At 36.5% G+C, this 5,946-nt stretch overlaps 1 long non-coding RNA gene across 1 annotated transcript; it reads left to right on the top strand.

Annotated features, from left to right (window-relative positions):
• Window positions 1-830: 830 nt before the first annotated feature.
• LOC130430772 (uncharacterized) lies at window positions 831-2,408 on the top strand. Its single transcript, XR_008907916.1, has 4 exons — window positions 831-962; window positions 1,730-1,803; window positions 2,078-2,137; window positions 2,220-2,408. It is a non-coding gene; the product is annotated as an uncharacterized LOC130430772 (long non-coding RNA).
• The last annotated feature ends 3,538 nt before the right edge of the window (window positions 2,409-5,946 follow it).

The following is a 5,946-nucleotide window of genomic DNA, read 5'->3' as shown; positions in this document are numbered from 1 at the left end:
ATACAAGGATTTCTACTCTCAAAATCGACCAGCCTATGTTTGGCATGTTGATAGTTAGAGTGGAACTGACATAATTTTAACTAGTTTTCACATTTGAAGCGAAAATCATAATAGCCTATATGTGAATTACATTTTTTTTAATTGTTGCTCCAAAGCCATTAGGGTTTATAACAGATTCTTGACTCTTGATTCCATGATAAGGTTAGGTTTAGGAAATGACATTTAAATTTTCACTTAATTATTTGCCTGTCGAGTGTGTTTAAGCAGTGGGTAAATTTTGACCCATAACGGATGTCATTTGTTTTGTTAAGTTTGAAAGTTCATTTGAGGATATTCAACATTTATTTTTTTTATTGCCCTTTTTCTATTTCTTTTTGGTCTGACTTTAAACTAGACAAAAAATTAAACTGTACTCTTAACTTAGAACTTCATGACATTTTACTTTGTTTTTCAAAACCCATCTTTTTCTGAAAAACAAAAATATATTATTAATTTTTTGATTATTTTGGCAAAATTCTACATTCATAAGACAAGAATAACTCAAAAGAAGCCCTCATACATTACCATTTATAAAGCTGATTTTTACAATAGCCTACTTTTTGAAACCCTTTCAATCATGAGGTCGCAAAACAAATAGCTTAAAAAGAACAATAGAAACCTTAAAGCTTTTCAATTTCATGTGACTGGCTTAATATTACAAAGAAGCCTATTTTCTATCTCAGAATTCTTATTTTTATTGTTATTATTTATTTTATATAAATGTTTATTTTATATTATATCTGTTGTTATTATTCTTTGTTTTACACATTCGGAACTGTACCACAATTATTATTTTGTAAACCGGAAGAAGTTACCGTGAAGGAGTTCACATATGAAGCAGATAGCAACAGTACCCACTCGTCTTACTGTTTGAGTATTTGAAGAGAGGATTTCAGACATTATCATCGACTACGATCGTTTAAGTAAGTACATGTTTCCTTTTTGTGTAACGCAATATTATGTTCATTGTTTACGTTGTTTTTAGATTATTTTTTTTAAATGTTCTAGTCATCTATTTCCTTGCCCAACTAACGTTAGTCAGGTTGTTTTAATTTGTTTGTTCCGACACGCTGCTAGTCTGCATGCTGTTTAGCGTTTTTATTGAGTTCAAGCATGTTCTACATGTTAAAATGCATCTAGCTTACTGTAGGTAAGTTAGCCAAAGCTTTAAATCTAGTAAGACTAAGTTTGACTTTGTGTTTTCTTACAATTATATATTATAAATTATTATGTTTGTCTGAACAAGTATGCTGCTTGTCCAATAGCTCGAGTGGCTAGCTTTGCCTTTGTTGGAGTACACATTGAGGTTAAGTAATGTTGCTTCAAGTAGAAATGTAATTAGCTATAGTAGGCACCCAAGCTTTACATCTAGAAAGACTAAGTATAGCTTTTGGTATTTTCTAACATAACAGAATGATGTATATAGGTTGTTTTTCTGAACAAGTATGCTGTTAGTTCAGTTCACAATCTAACGTTAGTTACAATGGCTAGCAAGTGTTAGCTAACATGTGCTGTGTTGCTACTGTTCTTCTAGCATTTAAGGTGATTTGTGAGTTATTTCTCTGAACTGCTGTACTATTTATGTTTGAAGACAATGCTGTTCACTTGAATCATTACACTGAATGAATACATTTTACTGCTCCACATTTGCAGACGATAACAATGTGGTTTTGTTCACATTTTCTTGCAGATTCCTTGACCAGAGCATAACCGGTTATTTTCACCCAAGAGACCTTCTGCTGGACAATCGTTTTGGCTGTAAAGGTAAATGCATTTTTTGTCGCAATGTCTAGTCACTGGGCCAAAAGGAGACGGATATTGAAAGGAGTTGAGCGGGACAAACAGGAAATTGCAGCTGCAAACGATGCTCTACCTTCTGTTATTCCCGACTTTGACCAAGTAAATCCTCCTGTTAATGAACATCAACATGGAATGGCTACAACAAGCCATGTACAAACTGTAACCCCTGAAGCACAGGAGATAACTGTTGATGAGGTATATGATAAATATTTTAAAATTTCTGTTTCCTTTTTCTCAGAACCACGTGTCTCCCCAGTAATCCACACTCCACTTCACAGAACCAAGAGTTTGAGTTCAAGTAAGTGATGTTTTTTGTCTTGGAAACTATTGCTTCTATTTAAGATGAGGAATTCTTTTATCCATAATCTGTTTTTCATTAGGACACTTGGCAGGTTACTCGCCGCAGCAGTTTCTGGATGAAAGGTGTTGAGGTGTGTTGTACATTCCATTAACTTTGCACAGTTCAATTATTGTTTCATTACTGAATATGAAATCTCTGCAGTGAAATTAAAGCCATTATGTTTGTTCCCCCAGCTCGTCAAGTACTAAGCTTTACACCCTCATCAGCCAATTTACCCTTAGAGACCTGTTCCTGAAGACCATTGTTCAAAGTAATTATTTTTATATATTCAAGTAGAGGTGGCTTAGTGGTTAGCACGTTCGCCTCACACCTCCAGGGTTGGGGGTTCGATTCCCGCTTCCGACTTGTGTGTGTGGAGTTTGCATGTTCTCCCCGGGTACTCCGGTTTCCTCCCCTGGTCCAAAGACATGCATGGTAGGTTGATTGGCATCTCTGGAAAAAATTGTCCGTAGGGTGTGAGTGCGTGAGTGAATGAGTGAGTGTGTGTGCCCTGCGATGGGTTGGCACTCCATCCAGGGTGTATCCTGCCTTGATGCCCGATGACTCCTGAGATAGGCACAGGCTCCCTGTGACCCGAGGTAGTTTGGATAAGCGGTAGAAAATGGAATGGAATATTCAAGTAGATGTGTATGGGCGCCTTTATTTTCTACAGGGGCCGTCCGTAAGAACCCACCAACCCAGGATGCCACTGATGAGGCGGTCCAGGTTAACATTATGCATTGCCTGAAAGGAGCTTCTGACCGTGAAGGCGGAAAAAGGCGCCGCACAGCTGAGAGGGACCCACAGCCGACCCCTTAAACCTAGGCTGGGTACTGACAGCCCAGCATCACTGACAACTGGAACCCTTCCTCTATCCTGCAGTCAGTAACATTAAGAAGCTAGAAGTGCCAGACTACTCACCCAATCCACACTGTTTACTGTGGAAATTACTTTTTTTATTACCCCTGACCCTGCCTTTTGGGCAGCTCCTTGAATGGATATGGGATTGTGAGGTTGTTTGTCCTTTTATACAGGTGCACGTATTTGTTCCCACTTGTTTTCATGTGTAAATTGAATGTCAAAATGTATATTATACCTAGTATCCTGCACATTCTTTGATACCAGGGATTATTTTAAATGCTTCAATTACTTCAAATAAAATTTGCTGCTTATTTCATTGTTATAGTGCTTAACTATTCTATTTTTAAATATGGCTTGTAAATCCTAGATTATACCTTTAATACTTGATAGCTGCACATAATAAATACTTTACATTCTGCACATTATGTATTACATATACCAAATATTCTATATACCGCAACTTTAGTACTCTAAATTATTAGGATACCACTTATCCTATTGTTACAAATGGCTTAAAAATGTGATGTTATATCTTGGTTTATTTGGTATCCTGCACATTCTTTGGTACCAAATATCCTCATTACTTGTTATAAAGTTTACTGGGAATTCTTTTCATCCCAGAGCTGACCTCTTTATATTAACAATTATTGTAAGTGTTATAATTTACATGTAAGGCTGTTTTTTTTAACCAACATTTATTTGGAAACCTGTATGTCCTTTATTGTGTGTATTTATATTTTCTGTTATTTACAATTCAGTGATTGACAAATTTTGTTTCAATGACAGTTACTGTAATTTACTTTGAAATGTGGAATAAAAACGCAAAATGGAAATTTGTCTGGTTTAATCAATCATTATTCTTGTTAAAACTGCATATAAAAAATACTAAATATTTAAAACTAAATATATATATAATAAGCGGCGGCAGTTCGCTCGAAAATAGCTTTTGCCTCCGACGGGCCGCGGAAAGGCCGCCCTTCGGTATGACCGCGGAACGAAGGCGGTTGGAAGGCGGCTGCCGCTTTTAAAAAGCGGCGGCTGCCAGCGGTGCGCCCGCACGCGTGTTTGCGATTACGCCTTTCTGACGCTTCTACTGCCTCCGTAGCCCCGCCGTTGGTCCGCCGACTCATTGCTATCTGGGGTGTCGTTACATGTTATTTTAAAATTCTCTAAAATAGTTATGGCCAAATAAGGACAAGTTAAATTAGTTTTGCTGCATGTCCGCCCAAAGAATATTAGATGAAATATTAAAATAATTACAAATGTTATATATTTTACGTTTTGACGACGTGACCAAAACCGGCAGATTACGTCACAAGATTACGTCGCCACGACATAAATTTGATCAAAATTTTACGTTGATGTTACGTAACAGTCATTTATTTTGGCTAGCTAGGCATCGTTTTCTAATTTATACAAATATTTTTACTGTTATTATGTGAAATAAGTTTAAATCAAGAATGATTAGAAATTCACAACATTTCAAACATGCGCAATTTAAAGTTACTAGCACACATATATCAAATGTGCTAATCGCCATGTACTCAATTTGATTTTACAATGGAGTCTATGCACAGAGCTAGCAAAGCTAGCGTCACATGGTGGATACCCCACAGCACATATTAGCACATCTCACTATACTGTATTGAGATATAATTCTCTGAAACCTCCAAACATGACTTTATACATTATTAAACTCAAACAAAGCATTTTCGAACCGGATTTTACATCATACATTGAATTTAAATCGGTTTCTGTTCAATACCCGTTAAATAGTAAATTTCAACATTGGATTTTAATAAACACAATTATCATAAAAACAGTGGTACTCACCGAGGAGAAATATAAATTAAAGAACAAAGAAATAAATGTTCCTCTGAGGGGAAAGATTCAGTCTCTCATCATCTCGTCTCCTAACGCGGTTTATAAAGTTTAACTTTCTCACAGTCTTCATTAAAAGCAGTTTTATTTCTCGAGTTTTCCACTTGTTTCGTGAATCTATTGTCAGATGATTTGAACTGCGATGCGCATATATTCTACCTGTTCCGCTTCCACTCGTACTTTCTCAAGAGAGGCGGGGCTTATGCTTTCGTCTGCCCAATTAGAGAGACTGTTGCTGCGTCCCAATTCGCATAAAAGTATGTACTGTTTTTGTTATGGAAAAGTAGATACTTTTGAGTTGGTAGTAAAAAAAAGTGTGTAGAGGAGGATGTCACATTAGGGAAACGATCGTTGTTGCCTCGCACACTCACCATAAAAAAAAGCATGTGACGTTTAATTTATTCTTACCTTTCCAATAATTCACTATTCGCGTTTCATTTATTATTAATCTAATGTAATTTACGATTCATGTTACACATATATATTTGCACATTTCACCATTCTAATATGAGTCCTACCTTGAAGAGACAATTGGCTGCACGTCGCCATAGTATTGTCTACCAGACGACGAGGCTTAATCCATTTTATTCGCATATTCTTATTGACGCTATCCGTTCCACCTTAAAAAACGCGAAGCATCCGCTTTTTCGGTTTCTTATTCACGCTTATTTTAGGGAATAACGCGCGTGCGTGTCTTGGTGTGTGTGTATGTGTATGTGTATGTGTATGTGTGTGTATGTGCATGTGTGTGCATGTGTGTGCGTGTGTGTGGCGTGAGTAGTGTTATTGTCAGCGGCCGATAGCTATTTAATAAAATCTATATTCAAAACTTTTGTTGTAGCCGACTACGCCACCTAGAGTTGAAACAGAGACCCCAGGAACTCACTTTTAAGAACAGGTTCTTTATCGGGGAATGGAACAGTGGAAAACAACACTCAGAAATAACAGCAAAAACTAGTTTATTTCAATAAAATTGTTAAAGGAAAATGATTTAAAAATAAAGTAGACAAAGCAAGAAACAAGTC

Source organism: Triplophysa dalaica, chromosome 10 (genome assembly GCF_015846415.1).
Source record: "Triplophysa dalaica isolate WHDGS20190420 chromosome 10, ASM1584641v1, whole genome shotgun sequence".
NCBI lineage: Eukaryota > Metazoa > Chordata > Actinopteri > Cypriniformes > Nemacheilidae > Triplophysa > Triplophysa dalaica.
The sequence above is the reverse complement of the archived record's forward strand: the minus strand, read 5'-3'. Positions and strand labels throughout refer to the sequence as shown.